The sequence below is a fragment of the Pseudophryne corroboree genome, chromosome 2 (assembly GCF_028390025.1).
Source record: "Pseudophryne corroboree isolate aPseCor3 chromosome 2, aPseCor3.hap2, whole genome shotgun sequence".
Taxonomy (NCBI): domain Eukaryota; kingdom Metazoa; phylum Chordata; class Amphibia; order Anura; family Myobatrachidae; genus Pseudophryne; species Pseudophryne corroboree.
In genome coordinates this window covers 942,261,920-942,277,331 of record NC_086445.1, presented here as the reverse complement: position 1 = coordinate 942,277,331, position 15,412 = coordinate 942,261,920, and the positions used below count along the sequence as shown (strand labels likewise).

The 15,412-nt window shown below is 44.9% G+C and overlaps 1 protein-coding gene and 1 long non-coding RNA gene across 2 annotated transcripts in view; one reads left to right on the top strand and one right to left on the bottom strand.

Moving 5' to 3' along the window:
* NSUN3 (NOP2/Sun RNA methyltransferase 3) overlaps positions 1 to 15,412 on the top strand; it is a 109,643-nt gene that overhangs the window by 73,242 nt on the left and 20,989 nt on the right. The window lies entirely within an intron of this gene.
* On the bottom strand, positions 13,633 to 14,871 carry LOC134986849 (uncharacterized). The gene is made up of 3 exons (XR_010192627.1): positions 14,695 to 14,871; positions 13,792 to 13,851; positions 13,633 to 13,677 (listed from the first exon to the last, which is right to left on the bottom strand). It is a non-coding gene; the product is annotated as an uncharacterized LOC134986849 (long non-coding RNA).

Genomic DNA, 15,412 nt, shown 5'->3' with positions numbered 1-15,412 from the left:
GCTGACATTACTAGGAAAGGATTTGGAATCCAGGGTAAGACTTATATCAGCCACACCAATCACACCGTACAACTCGTGATAACTATACCCAGTTAACAGTATGAACAATAACTGAGCCTCTCTCAACAGATGGCTCATACAATAACCCTTTAGTTAAGCAATAACTATATACATGTATTGCAGAGAGTCCGCACTTGGGACGGGATCCCAGCATCCACTACGGACTACGAGAAATAGAATTACCGGTGAGTAAATTCTTATTTTCTCTGACGTCCTAGTGGATGCTGGGTACTCCGTAAGGACCATGGGGATTATACCAAAGCTCCCAAACGGGCGGGAGAGTGCGGATGACTCTGCAGCACCGAATGAGCAAACTCAAGGTCCTCCTCAGCCAGGGTATCAAACTTGTAGAATTTTGCAAAAGTGTTTGAACCCGACCAAGTAGCAGCTCGGCAAAGTTGTAAAGCCGAGACCCCTCGGGCAGCCGCCCAAGAAGAGCCCACCTTCCTCGTGGAATGGGCTTTTACTAATTTAGGGTGCGGCAGTCCAGCCGCAGAATGTGCAAGCTGAATCGTGCTACAGATCCAGCGAGCAATAGTCTGCTTTGAAGCAGGAGCACCCAGCTTGTTGGGTGCATGCAGGATAAATAGCGAGTCAGTTTTTCTGACTCTAGCCGTCCTGGAAACATAAAGTTTCAGGGCCCGGACTACGTCCAGCAACTTGGAATCCTCCAAGTCCCTAGTAGCCGCAGGCACCACAATAGGTTGGTTCAAATGAAACGATGATACCACCTTAGGGAGAAATTGAGGACGAGTCCTCCATTCTGCCCTTTCCATATGGAAGATCAGATATGGGCTTTTACATGACAAAGCCGCCAAATCTGACACACGCCTAGTCCAAGCTAAGGCCAAAAGCATGACCACTTTCCACGTGAGATATTTTAGCTCCACAGTCTTAAGTGGCTCAAACCAGTGGGATCTTAGGAATCCAACACACGTTAAGATCCCAAGGTGCCACTGGAGGCACAAAAGGGGCTGAATATGCAGCACCCCTGTAACAACGTCCGAACTTCAGGCAGTGAAGCCAGTTCTTTTTGAGAGAAAAAGGGATAGGGCCGAAATCTTGGCCTTTATGGATCCTAATTTTAGGCCCATAGTCACTCCTGACTGTAGGAAGTGCAGGAATCGACCCCCCTGGAATTCCTCTGTAGGGCCTTCCCGGCCACACACCAAGCAACCTATTTTCGCCATATACAGTGAAAAAGTCTTGCTGTCACGTCTTTCCTAGCCTTTATCAGCGTAGGAATAACTGCATCCGGAATGCCCTTTTCCGCTAGGATCCGGCGTTCAACCGCCATGCCGTCCAACGCAGCCGCGGTAAGTCTTGGATCAGACAGGGTCCCTGTTGCAACATGTCCTGACTATGAGGCAGAGGCCATGGGTCCTCTGAGAGCATTTCCTGCAGTTCCGGGTACCGAGTCCTTCTTGGCCAATCCGGAGCAAAGAATATTGTTCACACTCCTCCGTTTATTACAATTCTCAGCCCTTGGGTCTGAGAGGAAGAGGAGGGAATATATAGACCGACTGGAACACCCCCGGTGTTACTAGTGCGACCACAGCTATCGCCTGAGAGTCCCTTGACCCAGCGTAAAACCTTTTTTATCTTTTTATTGAGGTGGGACGCCATGTAGTCCACCTGAGGCAGTTTCCATCAATTTGCAAAACTGCGTGAAGACTTCCTGATGAAGTCACCACTTTCCCGGGTGGAGGTCGTGTCCACTCCCGGAATGAACACTGCTGACAGTGCGCTTACTTGATTCTCTGCCCAGCGAAGAATTCTGGTAGCTTCTACCCTCGCCACCCTGCTCCTTGTGCCGCCCTGGCGGTTTACATGAGCCCCTGCGGTCTGACTGGATCAGAACCGGTTGGTCGCGAAGCAGGAACTCCGCTTGACTTAGGGCGTTGTATATGGCCCTTAGTTCCAGGATATTGATGTGAAGGCAAGTCTGTTAGCTTGACCACAAACCTTGGAATTTTCTTCCCTGTGTAACTGCCCCCCACCCTCGGAGGCTTGCATCCGTGGTCACCAGGACCCAGTCCTGAATGCCGAATCTGCGGCCCTCGAGAAGGTGAGCACTCCGCAGCCACCACAGGAGAGACACCCTGGCCCTGGGGGATAGGGTGATTAACCGATGCATCTGAAGGTGTGATCCGGACCACTTGTCCAGTAAGTTCCATTGTCCTTGCATGGAACCAGCCGAAGGGGATGGCCTCGTATGATGCCATCATCCTTCCCAGGACTCGAGTGCAGTGATGCACTGACACCTGTTTTGGTTTTCAATGGATTCCTGACCAGTGTCATGAGCTCCTGAGCTCTCTCTATCGGGAGATAAACCCTCTTCTGGTCTGTGTCTAGGATCATGCCTAGGCGAGGCAGATGAGCTGTAGGAACCAACTGCGACTTCGGAATATATAGAATCCAGTCGTGTTGCCGTTTCACTTCCAGAGAAGGTGATACGCTGTCCAGCAACTGCTCTCTTGATCTCGCTTTTATGAGGAGATCATCCAAGTATGTGATAATAGTGACACCTTGCTTCCGCAGGAGCACCATCATATCCGCCATTACCTTGGTGAAATTGGTAATGACAATCCCGTACCGCAATTCTGAGGTACGCCTGATGAGGTGGATGAATGGGGACACGAAGGTATGCATCCCTTATGTCCCGATTCATTTCAGGCTTGCAATGACCGCTCTTAGCGATTCCATCTTGAACCTGAACCTTTTCAGGTATATGTTCAGGGATTTTAATACAATATGGGTCTAACCGAACCGTCTGGTTTCGGGATTATAACATGGTTGAATAATAACAACCTCTTGTTGAAGGAGGGGACCCTTGACCACCACCTGTTGAAGATACAATTTACGAATTGCAGTTAACACTGGCTCCCTCTCTTGGGGGGAAGCCCGCCGGGTCCTCGGTGAGGGGGCATCTTCTCACAGTCCAGCCTGTATCCCTGCGATAACATTTCTATTGCCCAGGGATCTAACAGGGAGTGAACCCACTTGTGGCTGAACTTACGAAGGCGTGTCCCCACCGGGCCTAGCTCCGCCTGTGGAGCCCCAGCGACATGCAGTGGATTTTTGTAGAGGCCGGGGAGGACTTCTGTTCCTGGGGACTAGCTGTGTTGTACAGCTTCTTTCCCCTGCCCCCGGCTCTGACAAGAAAGGACGCACCTCAGACTTTCTTGTTTCTTTATTCGAAAAGCTGCATTTAATAATGTCGTGCTTTCCTAGGCTGTGCAGGAATATAAGGCAAAATATCAGAATTACCAGCTATAGCTGTGGAGACCAAGCCCAAGAACCTTTCTCCACACAATCCTCAGCCTTCCATATGCCTCTTAAGTCGGCATCATCTGTCCAATGTATATTCTACAGGACACGTCAAGCAGAAATCGACATAGCTTTTGTCTCTAGGACCCAGTATACTCATGTCCCTTTGGGCATGCTTTATAATTATATATCTATCACTTAAGACAGCATCTTAAAATATTTATATGCATACTAGGGTCTCAATCTCTGCTGATAAGGTACCTGTCCACGCTGCCACAGCGCTATAAACCCATGCCGACACAATCGCCGGTCTGGGTAGTATACTAGAATGTGCACACTATCTGCAGGATCCCTGAGAATAGCTAGTGCAAACAGGACACCCAAGGGGAAGATTCTCAACACATCCTGGCCCTAGTGGGGAAAGGATACAGCCTGAGAATTCTCTTGTGGGAAGCTGCCGTCTCTTGTCTGGAGATTCCCGCTCTTTTTCCTCATGAGAGGATTGAAATTTACCTCAGCATTCTTCCCCTTAACATGTGTACTCTCGTGTCAGGGACAGATGAGACATCAGTGATATGCAAATCATCTTTTATTCCAATAATCATATATTGAATATCTTTTAGCCCTCTTGGCTGTAACTTTGCATTATCGTAGTCGACAGTGGAGTTAAACTCCGTGTCGATACTTTGTTATTTTGAATAGTGAACATAGAGAGACTCTGAAGGACTCTGTGACATAGGGACAGACCAGGGTAGATTTCCTTTCTGTTCCCTAACCTTTTGTGCAATAATTTTACCTCAGCACTTACACATATCCAAACAGGTGTCGGCGTTGTCGACGGAGACACCCTCCCACACACATATCCGCTCTATCACCTCCTTAGAGGAGCCTTTTACCTCAGACATGTCGACACACACGTACCGACACACCACACACACAGGGGATGCTCTATTTGAAGACAGTTCCCCCACCAGGCCCTTTGGAGAGACAGAGAGAGAGTATGCCAGCACACACCACAGCGCTATATAATACAGGGATGTACACTATACTAAGTGATTTTTCCCCTATAGCAGCTTATATACACAGTTTTGCGCCTAAATTTATGTGCCCCCCCTCTCTTTTTTACCCTTTGTGTACCAGGATACTGCAGGGGAGAGCCTGGGGAGCTTCCCTCCAGCTGAGCTGTGAAGAGAAAATGGCGCCGGTGTGCTGAGGAAGAAGGCCCGGCCCCCTCAGCGGCGGGCTTCTGTCCTTTTATGTACTTTAATGGCGGGGGTTAATGCACATATACAGTTTATCAGACTGTATTATGTGCTTTTCGCCAAGTAAGGTAATCTAATTGCTGCCCAGGGCGCCCCCCCCCCCCCCCCCCCCCCCAGCGCCCTGCACCCATCAGTGACCGGAGTGTGTGGTGTGCTAAGGCAGCAATGGCGCACAGCTGCAGTGCTGTGCGCTACCTTAATGAAGACCGGAGTCTTCAGCCGCCGATTTTCAACTTCTCTTCGTTCTTCTGGCTCTGCAAGGGGGACGGCGGCGCGGCTCCGGGACCGGACGACCGAGGACTGGGCCTGTGTTCGATCCCTCTGGAGCTAATGGTGTCCAGTAGCCTTAGAAGCCCAAGCTAGCTGCAAGCAGGTAGGTTCGCTTCTCTCCCCTCAGTCCCACGTAGCAGTGAGTCTGTTGCCAGCAGATCTCACTGAAAATAAAAAACCTAACAAATACTTTCTTTTCTAGGAAGCTCAGGAGAGCCCCTAGGGTGCATCCAGCTCTGGCCAGGCACAGATACTAACTGAGGTCTGGAGGAGGGGCATAGAGGGAGGAGCCAGTGCACACCAGATATAGTACCTAATATTTCTTTTAAGAGTGCCCAGTCTCCTGCGGAGCCCGTCTATACCCCATGGTCCTTACGGAGTACCCAGCATCCACTAGGACGTCAGAGAAAGGGGTATAAGCTTCAGCTTACGCAGGCTGGCTGGTGCCTGTAACCATCGCGAACCACTATCGATGGTTGAAATGGTGATCCTTGCAGCTGTGCAATTCCATACAAACATGAATCGGGCCCAGTCTTTGCCCACTTTACCTTTTTAAGTCCATCAGGCCCACAGTGTGTACTATAAGTCTAATTAAAACTGCCGCTTGAATCATCTGTTGCTAAGTTCTACATTGTGCAAAAGTCATAGATTCTGCTGATCACTGCTACCTATGGTGGATGTAAGAACCCATTTAAATGACAACACCTTGCACAGCAGAAGTGTAGTACAGTAAGTGTGTCCCAGAATAGTGGTCACTGTTTTTGTGGGGGTGAGGATGGGGCTTGGTTGCCCTCTTCAGTAAACCCACCCCAGGTGCTTAATGCTGAGCACACAATCCAGTTCATGTTTTCAGCTTTGTCCATTTTCAGCTTGTCCGCCTGTGTAGTTTGTCTGTCCTATCCCTAATTATTTAGTAACATCTGATTGTACAGCTTGTGCTGTCTCTGTTGTATATGTGAGATCATCAACTAACCTGTAGACATCACCTTTCCTTTTACCTGCACAATGCCTACTGAAGGAGAGGCAGTCTGAGTGGCTGATAACAGAGAGCAATAGTTTCTACTTACTGAATAATACATTTAAGTACAATGTCATACATCTCAAGTTCAAATTTTCCAGGTAGTTTACTGTGTTTTTGTCCATGGTGAGTAGTTCTGAATTAAACATATCCGGTACAAGACTTCTATCAGTTAAGCGCCTTGAATCATATTAGAGAAAGAACACTATATAAATAAAATTATTATTATTATTATTACTATTATTATGTGTAAGGTCAGTAGAGCGCTGCGAAAAAGTAGCGGACGCTTTTACACTGTGGTCTGGCAATATGGCCTGATACATACACATTGGAGACCTGGGGGTATATTTACTAAAATTCGATTTTGGGAAACACTTTATGAATCTTCAAAATCTATTGAAATCGATTTCCTTTTGAGTTTCTAACTTTTTGAAAATGTACCTTATTTACTCAAAATCGATTTTGCATTCGATTTTCAAATCGAATTCGATGTGGATTCATGTTTGGAAGGTTTTTAGAGTTGCATTTATGAAATCCCTAACCAAATTGACCCTTAAATCCCCATTAAAATCCCCAGCAAAATCAAATGGAAAATCGAACAGAACTTCCTCATTGCTTCCTATTGGTCCAAATGTATCACATGCACACTAATTAAAGTGGAGGCTCTGTCTTGACACTGTTGTATACATGAAAACCTAAGTGATGATTAAATATATATATTTTTGTTTACAATACTTACAGCTGAAATAGTTGACCATAAATTTAGCCCTAATCTGCCTTCCTGACTGCCTTCCACTTTCTGTGCACACATTAATTCAGTAAGGTAGCAAATTCTGCTAATCAGCAGAATTTGGTAATCTTTGGATCATATGCTGACCAGCACCTTTCTCCCCCTTGATGAAGCAGAAATTGCGAGCGCCTCGCAATTTCTGCTTCATCGTAAAAAATCTTTGCGCCGGCAGGAGACCCGGCACCATCTTACCCATCGCGGCGGCTGCGTGTGATGTAACGCAGCCGCCGTGATCACGCCCACGACACGCCCCCGTTCGTGTTGCTCCACCCACCGTTCGCCCCGCCCCCACAATGCTCTGTCTCTTCCCTGGAAAAACGGAGTGTTGCCGCCCACCCCCCGCCTCGCGACCGACCTGTACCTGATTGACAGGCAGAGGTGATCGCTTTTACTGCGGCCTCTCACAGAAAGTGTGGGCGCATGCGCCCGTAGAGCCATCGTAAAAAAATTCCGGTTGGATCGCGATTTGCCATCCAACCTGAATTAGCCTCATTGGGGTCAATTCTATTCGGCAACTAAAGAATAGCGCCGGGAATTAGCTCCCGACGCTATTCAATTCAGCTAAAGTTAAGTCGGCGATGTCCCGTTCTCGCCGACTTAACAGGTAGTTTTGTCGGGAGAACGGGCATTCTCCGACTTAACTACCCGGCGCGAGGCTGATTCCCGACAGAATCAGCCTCGCGCCGGCCGCGAGGCAGCACTTTTGTCGGGTTTATTCTCTCATCCCCCGGGGATGAGAGAAGAATTCCCGACAATTGCGGGCAACTAGTAGCAGAATTGAATAGCGTCGGGAGCTAATTCCCGGCGCTATTCTTTAGTTGCCGAATAGAATTGACCCCATAGGGGTCAATTCTATTCGATGACTAGTTGCCAATTCCGGGAGTTTTCTTAAGTTTTGTCGACAATTGGAATTCCCACCAATTCAATTCCCGGCGATGTTACTCTTTAGTCGGCGATGTATGCTTTTAGTCGGCGATGTATATAGAATTCCCGACAATTTGTTCTCCCTATAGGTTATAAGGGTCCTACCAATTCAATGAACTCGCGGGTGTGGAGAGAGTTCTAATTCCCGACAGTTTTAGCCCTAAACTCTCCCTTTTTTTCTCTCATCCCCCGAGGGATGAGAGTTTTTTTCAATTTTGTTTTTTTTGCAAATGCTTTTAATTGTCTAATGACTTAAACAGTGGCAAACTGTGAAACCAATTTTTTTCCCCCTGCATTGGTTTTAAAGTGGTTTCTACCTCCCCTTTTTAGTAGTGTCAATTTACATCTCCAGCTGCAGAAGAAGCTTTTCAGCTGAAGAGGGAGGATTGCTGTACCTGTAGTGCTGAGAATTTTGAAGAGGAACTTTTCAATCGCAGATCTTGGACTGTTGTTTTGTATAGTTTTTAGTAGTGTTTTGAGTTTTGTTCACACATCCCAATGGACTATTTCCCAGATTCTGTGTGGGTGTTCATGCTTGCAGCCTGTGCCAGTGAATCCAGAATGCAATGGCTGGAGGAGCACAGTGCTGATACCATGACACCACACACTAATCTGCAGCTGGCCCGTATACCTAGGCCTCGTTTGTATCGCGAAAGACGTTTGCTAGATGGTATACGAGAGGATAGTGTGGTAAAGCTTTACCGCCTTTCCCCCTCAGCAATTTATGAGCTATATGAGCTCTTACATGAGGATTTGGAGCCCAAAATGCCAACAAACAAAGCAGTGCCTGGGATGTGCAAACTTCTCGGTGCATTGCATTTTTTGGCATCTGGCACATATCAGCCCACTTTAGCCGAAGTGGCTGGTATGTCTCAGGCAACGTTTTCCCGTTGCCTGAACCAATTTCTCAAAGCTATATTAAAACACACTGGGAAATTTATTAAATTTCCCCAGTGTGATGCTGAGTGGCGTGCTGTGAAGGGGGATTTTTATGAGCTTGCGCAAATGCCCAATGTGCTTGGTGCAATAGACTGCACCCACATTGCAATGACTGCGCCAAAGCAAATGGAAGAATATTACCGAAACCGTAAGTTCTTCCATTCGCTTAATGTCCAGATGGTTTGTGATGCAAACCTAAGGATAATGAATGTGAATGCACGCTTTCCTGGGTCCACTCACGATTCCTTTATCTTGCAGCAGTCTGCAATCTGCCGTCTGTTTGAGGAAGGTGCTTTTCCAAACGGCTGGCTGTTAGGTAAGTGTAGGCAATTTATTATATGTGGTTTGTATACATGTACTTTGTACTATTTTTAAAAAAAATCTTTTCCCTTTTTTTTTTATTTTTTTATTAAAGGTGATGCTGGATACGGGAATCGGTCGTGGCTGCTCACTCCTCTGTCAGATCCACATGGTACTGCTCAAAGGCGGTATCAAAAGGCCCACAAAAAGACCAGAGTTGTTATAGAACAAACTTTTGGCGTTCTTAAAAGACGATTTAGGTGCCTAGACCGCGGCAAGGGTCTTCTTCTCTATTCTCCATCCAAAGTTTGCAGTATAGTAGTTGCATGCAGCATTCTGCACAACATCTGTATTGCAAACAAACTGGAGATGGTGATTGATCCAAAGGTTCCTTTGGATCTGAACCTCAGTTCAGTAGTACCTAATGTGATTGATATGGGGAGTGATACCAGGCAGGATGTAATTGCGGGATTCTTTAGTTCTTGTAAGTGTAATCTCTGCTATGTTTTTTTTTTTGTTTTTTTGTGGTGTTAAATTTGTTAATTTTTTTCAATTTCAACATGGATTCTCTTGCATTTTCTAGGAGTTCAATTGTTTGGCATCAAGTTGTGTTCTTCCGCCAGTTATTTGTTCCCGATTTTCCGGCCTGTTGGCAATTTTGTTCTGACATTTTTCCAGTTGTCATCATTTCATCAGTTACTTTCAAGGGTAAGTTTTGGTGTGTTTTTTTAGGTAAATTGACATGTTTTACCACACGTTTCTTGTATTGAAATTAGCTATTTTCTGTTTACAGCCTTGTTCAGTTTGGCCTTTAATATAGCGGCTCTATCTTTTTTGGATAATCTTTAGGCTGCGGTATTTGGTATGTATTTCTATTGTAGTGTATACTTTTGTCCAAGTCTTTGCATAGGGTTGGATTGTACAATTCTATTTTTTAAACTTTCTTTACAGCGAGCCATCCCACAGGTAGTGCAGCTGAGTCACCTCACTGCTTGGCGATTCCCTATGTTGATTTTGAAGGCCAAGCAGAGGGGCTATGGGTCAGCGGAATCCGTCACACAGGTGAGATATTTTCCTCTGTGCACCTGCGCTCTAGCTGGAAGGAGGGAACCCAGTTTTTTGCCTGCTTTTTCCCTTAGAATGGCTTTCCACGGCTGCCTTGCAGCCACTGGATATTCCTGACCGGAAAGTGAAGACTATTTCCATAGCCTAACCCCTTTGCGTCTTATTTTTCAGCAGCCAGTGATGTGCCTTAGGCCTTCCTGAAGCTGTGGCAGCTGTTTCATTTGTTTCCTGCTCTGTGTATATCAGGAAGGAGATTAAGGTAATGTGTGGTTTTGGCTCCTAAAACATGTGTGGAAGTGTGTGTGTGTTTTTACCTTGTTGGAGACTCTTTTTTTCCAGGACACCATCTTCAACAGATGTTCCAGCAGAGAGTAGCTTCGCCTGTCAAGACCGCCCCAATGGTACCCTTGGATGGATGATGTCTGGCAAGCAGAGGGGCTATGGGTCAGCAGAATCAGTCACACAGGTGAGATACTATCCTCTGTGCACCTGCGCTCTAGCTGGTGAATGGCTCTGGAGGGAATCCACAATTTTTGTGTTAATTTGCCCTTCTGGCCGACACCCCTTAACCTTCCCAATCAGTGTTCTGCTGTCCGTCAACCACATTGGTGTGTTTATGTTTTACCAAATACTTCACCTTTTTATTTCCTTAATACTGAAGGCAGAACTGGTGTGTATTCAAACGTGGTTTCCCTTACAAACTGTATTTTTGATTCAAGGGTTTTCCCATAACTTTGACCCTTTTTCTGAAGCTAGTATTGCCCTCAGATTGGTCATACTATTGTAAGATGGGGTGGAAGAGATACAAGTGTTTAATTGTAGGCCGCTACTTCTAACCCTCTTGATATATAGATATATTTATTGTGTGTGTATATGTATATGTATGTGTGTGTGTGTGTGTGTGTGTATATATATATATATATATATATATAATTTATATAATATCTATCAAACAGCAGCGGCACTCAAAGGGATTTGTAATCAAGCAAAACTTGCTTGATTGCATATCCCTTCAAATGCTGCTGCTGTTTGATAGAGGAGCCTATAACAAGTATTCCAAAGGGCACCAGGATACAGATGTTGCAGGAAGGGAGGAGTGCCGGTCCATCCAACAAGTATGTATGTATGTATGTATGTATGTATGTATGTATGTATAAAAATATAAATATATATATATATATATTTAAACCATTATCCGTTTTGTTTTAAATTCTGCAGGTGCGGTGGATTAACTGGGAGCATTTTTCCGAAGCACATCCAAGTCAATCACAATTTATCAGAAGATTACCGTGCTGTGGAAAACCAGTTACATGACACATTTGTGTAGAACAAAAATGTTTAATATGAGAGTCACCCATTTAACATAAGTTCTTAAACAAGATATGTTTTTTTTTATTTATTTTGTTTTTTTAAAGCAAACTGCTTGCATTTTTGGTTTTTAAAAATTAACTTAATAAAGTTTTACAAACACATTCTTGCGGATATTGATAGTGCACCTTTAAATATAACACTCTGCAACTTAATTGGTTTCCAGTTGTAAACGTATGCAAATCTGTGAGCCAAATAAAAATGGGTGCAAACCTTTGTTATCTGTCAAATTCTTACAAAAAAACACATAAATAACAGTGGTAACTTGGAAACTTGACCCATTCTCTTTCGCTTGCAGTTTGAGGTCCTCACATATGTTCTGTGAAGAAATAGAGAATGAGCGTCAAAACTTTTCACATTAATTTTGGTGTGCACTAGAGAATTTATTCCTTGTTAAATGATTTTGGCCAAAATTAAGACCTAAAATTATTAACACTTTTCAGCCTACATCATCTAGACCAAATGAATGTTTGATACTGTATTAAGTAAGGCAATAGCATTTTACAAATAGTCCCTTAATTTTCTCGAAAAGCACGTGGATCGGCAGAATAGCTGGCAATCCACATGTGTTGATGTTGAAAACGGAGCCAAATCAGACAGGTCTTGGTCCCCTTTTCGACCATCTCAATCAGACTTCAAAGTGATGTTGGAATGAGATGGACCCAGAGGACTTGAAGAAAGGGGAGCTGCAGGGAGACAGTGGGACAGCCGGTGGGCATAAAGGGAGAAAGCGCTGCAGTAGGATGTCACTCAGCCGCCCCACCTCACGGCAGCTTCCACCCAGCTCCAGCACGCTGTTGGAGCCGGGTGGAAGCTGCCGTGAGTTTGGCCAGGAGTGCCATCCTTCTGCAGCGCTACTCTATAGTGCTGATCTCTTCTGCCTGCCGCCGGCTGTTCCCCCATGCGGCTTGCCCCACCCGCTCCCCCTCTTGGTCCCATCTAAATTCGACTTAAAAAAAACAAGTTTTCAATGGAATTGAATAGGGGTTGTCTGATCCATTCTGACAAATATATGTCGGAATGGATCAAACTTTTAGAATTTACCCCTAGGTATTCTTTCCACACCCTTAGGAATGCATGCATTGGAAGGGCAAGGAATTATAGTGTATCCATTCAGATTACAGTGGCTTTGCTAATGCAGGCTAAGCCTCTTTTGGACTTCATTTATGGAAAGGTCTGTAATGTCCACAGTTTTACTACACCTGTTATTTGATTGTTAAAAAATCTAAAAGTGTAATTATGAAAATGGACCAGGGTCTGAGATTTTGATAATTAATAATAAAGGCCCCTTACACGAAGGTGTATAACCTGATTCTGGATTTACCATGGCAATTTCCGCAATCCATTTACCAAAAATTACCGGACATTTACCCCTTTCACATTGCAGTAATAACCCAATATCAACCAGACATATTTCCGGGTTGTGATGGGTCAGTGTGCGGTGTTAAAGACTAGTCTGAATTACCGGGTTGCCTGCCCTGGTGATGATTATTCCAAGGTTGAATCTCGGGGCAGTGGCAGTGTGAATGGGTCGATGGAACCCGGCACCCATTCTCAGCATAGGGAGAGGAAGCGCAGGAGATGAACTCATCTCCCAGTGACGCCTCTGCTGCCAGCTCAGGACGTCATCCGCTAGTGCAACCAACCCAGCATGGTGTTTGGGAAAGCAACCAAAACAGCACACAAATCACCAATGCCGAATCCCACACAGGAAAGACCCATTTGTTATTCCCAGGTTGGTTTCAGTCTTTGGAAATGTGAAAGCGGTACTAGGCCATTTAACAAAATGAACAGTGGCATGTTTTATCCAAAAAAAAAAAAACAAGTTTAGGATTACTGTTCCAAAATAAGGTAGTCCATTGCCATGTGTCTATTCAATCAGTGACTAGTTATTAGCCCCCAGAAATTACCTTGAGTGTGCTGGTGGCCTTCCTGCTCGTCCATTAGCCTTCTCCGCAAAGAGGATGCAGTGCCTTCTTGTTGAGCATGAGACACTCTGATGGATGAGGGAGTGGGCCGTGGAACATATGTCTCCTGGGGTGTGTTGGACAGGAAAGGGCTTGGAAAGTCACTTATAGTTACATGTGATCGCCGTAGCTCATCTGCAATGACCGCCAGACTTGTTGCCATCGAGATAGAGGTGGATGAGGACTGAGTGAGCAAGGTGTTAATTTGGCAGAGAGTCCCGTTTATGTTGTTCAGACCATCTATAATTTGGGTGTGCTGGATTTCAGTGAGGTTTTCTTTTGAACTTTCCTCCACATTGTCGGCAAGACGATCCACACATTGGGCGAGAAATATCATACTTCCCTCCATTTTGCGACGGTGACTTTCATGGTTAGAGTCCATTTCGCGGGCAACTTCAGCAATATTATCAAACGGAGTGGTGGGCATCTCTGCTTGTACATGATCTATTGAAGGAATCATCAAATTACGGAATGCCGCGTACAGGTAAAAATATTTTGCAAGAATACCTAGCAAAACAAATATATATAGCCCACATTAGTATCAAGTTGAGACATTACCTTCAGAATGTATGGAGCTGGTGGTTGATGTCTGTTGTGGCTGATCAACTATTCCACTGCCTGATTTAAACATTGGAAAAAAATGTAGGGGTGAAACAAACAAACTAAGGTCAAATTCCAAAGTTTAGGAAGTGAAAAGTATGAAGAGGCTAGAAAATCGAGGAAAATAGAATGTAATTCCAAAGATTTGCCAAATATTTAACATATACTGTACATCATAAAATTAATTAGAAAAAAATATCAAACACTTGGCTGAGATAAAATTGTCAGTATACAGATATTAACTAAATACCCCTGCATCAAGAACCAGGGCAGGGCAAATACAAATGTCATTTATTATTGTGATTTTGAATAGACCCCTTTGGGTAGTTCATTGCGCAACCTACCATAAACAAAAGTTCTGGCTAGAAAGACAAGGCATTACCTAGTAGTTGTGTAAAATGGTTCTCTCACCACATTATTCAAAAAACGGTGGTTAGGTCAAAGGCCTTAAGTAAGTAGCCTGAAAACTCATCTGGTATATTTGCATTGTACATACAGTATTTGAAGAGTACACATGACTCCCCTTTGTTCCTGATTCCCCTTTTGTTTTCATTAAAAAGTGAGTACAGTCTGGGGCAGGCCTAGCCTACACCACATTAGCAGCTCTTGTCAAACTACACACAGCATGCCTTACAACAGCTTTTAAAATTAGATTTTACTAAAACTGTGGAATAACATGCTGGGATATGTAGTTTCGCAACATCAGTTAAGCCTAAGCTTGTCCAGACCTGCTTTATGCAAATAAAGTTTAGTCCAGTGTGTGGCTCCATCCAGTGTAAAAAAACCTATGAAATGGTCAAATTATAAAAAGCCATCCTAATATAAAAAGAAAAAAAAAAAAGTCTACATCACATAAAATACCTTCAGACATTGGCCCCATATCTGGAATATGTGCCGAAGGTGGTTGGCTAATGGCCACATTATCTGTATGCATTGTCCCCTGATATGGCAAATGCACAATTTCTTCTCGCTGCACCATTACGGAGGATGTGTCCAGTGATGTTTCCATTTGAACCATAACATCTAATTAGGGTAAAGTTAAACAAACATTAATAAAAAATAAAAAAATTGTGTTTTTGAATTGGTTTATCATTAAAACTTACCTGGGTTTGAAGAAGTTTTGCGCTGAGCTTTAGTCAGGATGGAGGCAGCTGGCCCAGTAGGTGCAGATTCACTGGCTGGGGGTGCTTACACAAAATGGACATGATCAAATTTTACAATCTCTCAGATTAATGACAAAATAATCACTAGTGCAGCGGTGGCCAACCCACGGCTCTCGATCCACATGGCGGCTCTTGATCCGCATGGCGGCTCTTTCATCCGCCGCATGCGGCTCGGCCGGCTCCTGGCCAACGCTGCCCCCAGCTCCAGACACACACACGCCTCAATGGCAGCGGTGTCTCACTTCAATACGGCAGCGGCCCGTGAGCCAATCAGAGCTCGCGGACTGGCAACTAAGGCTTCTGATTGGCTGACGGACCGTGAGCTTGGATTGGCTCACGGACTGGCACATAATTCAAGATAGATGCTGCCGCCAGGGAGAAGAAGCAGCAGCGCGCTGAGCGGGGAGGGGAGCATA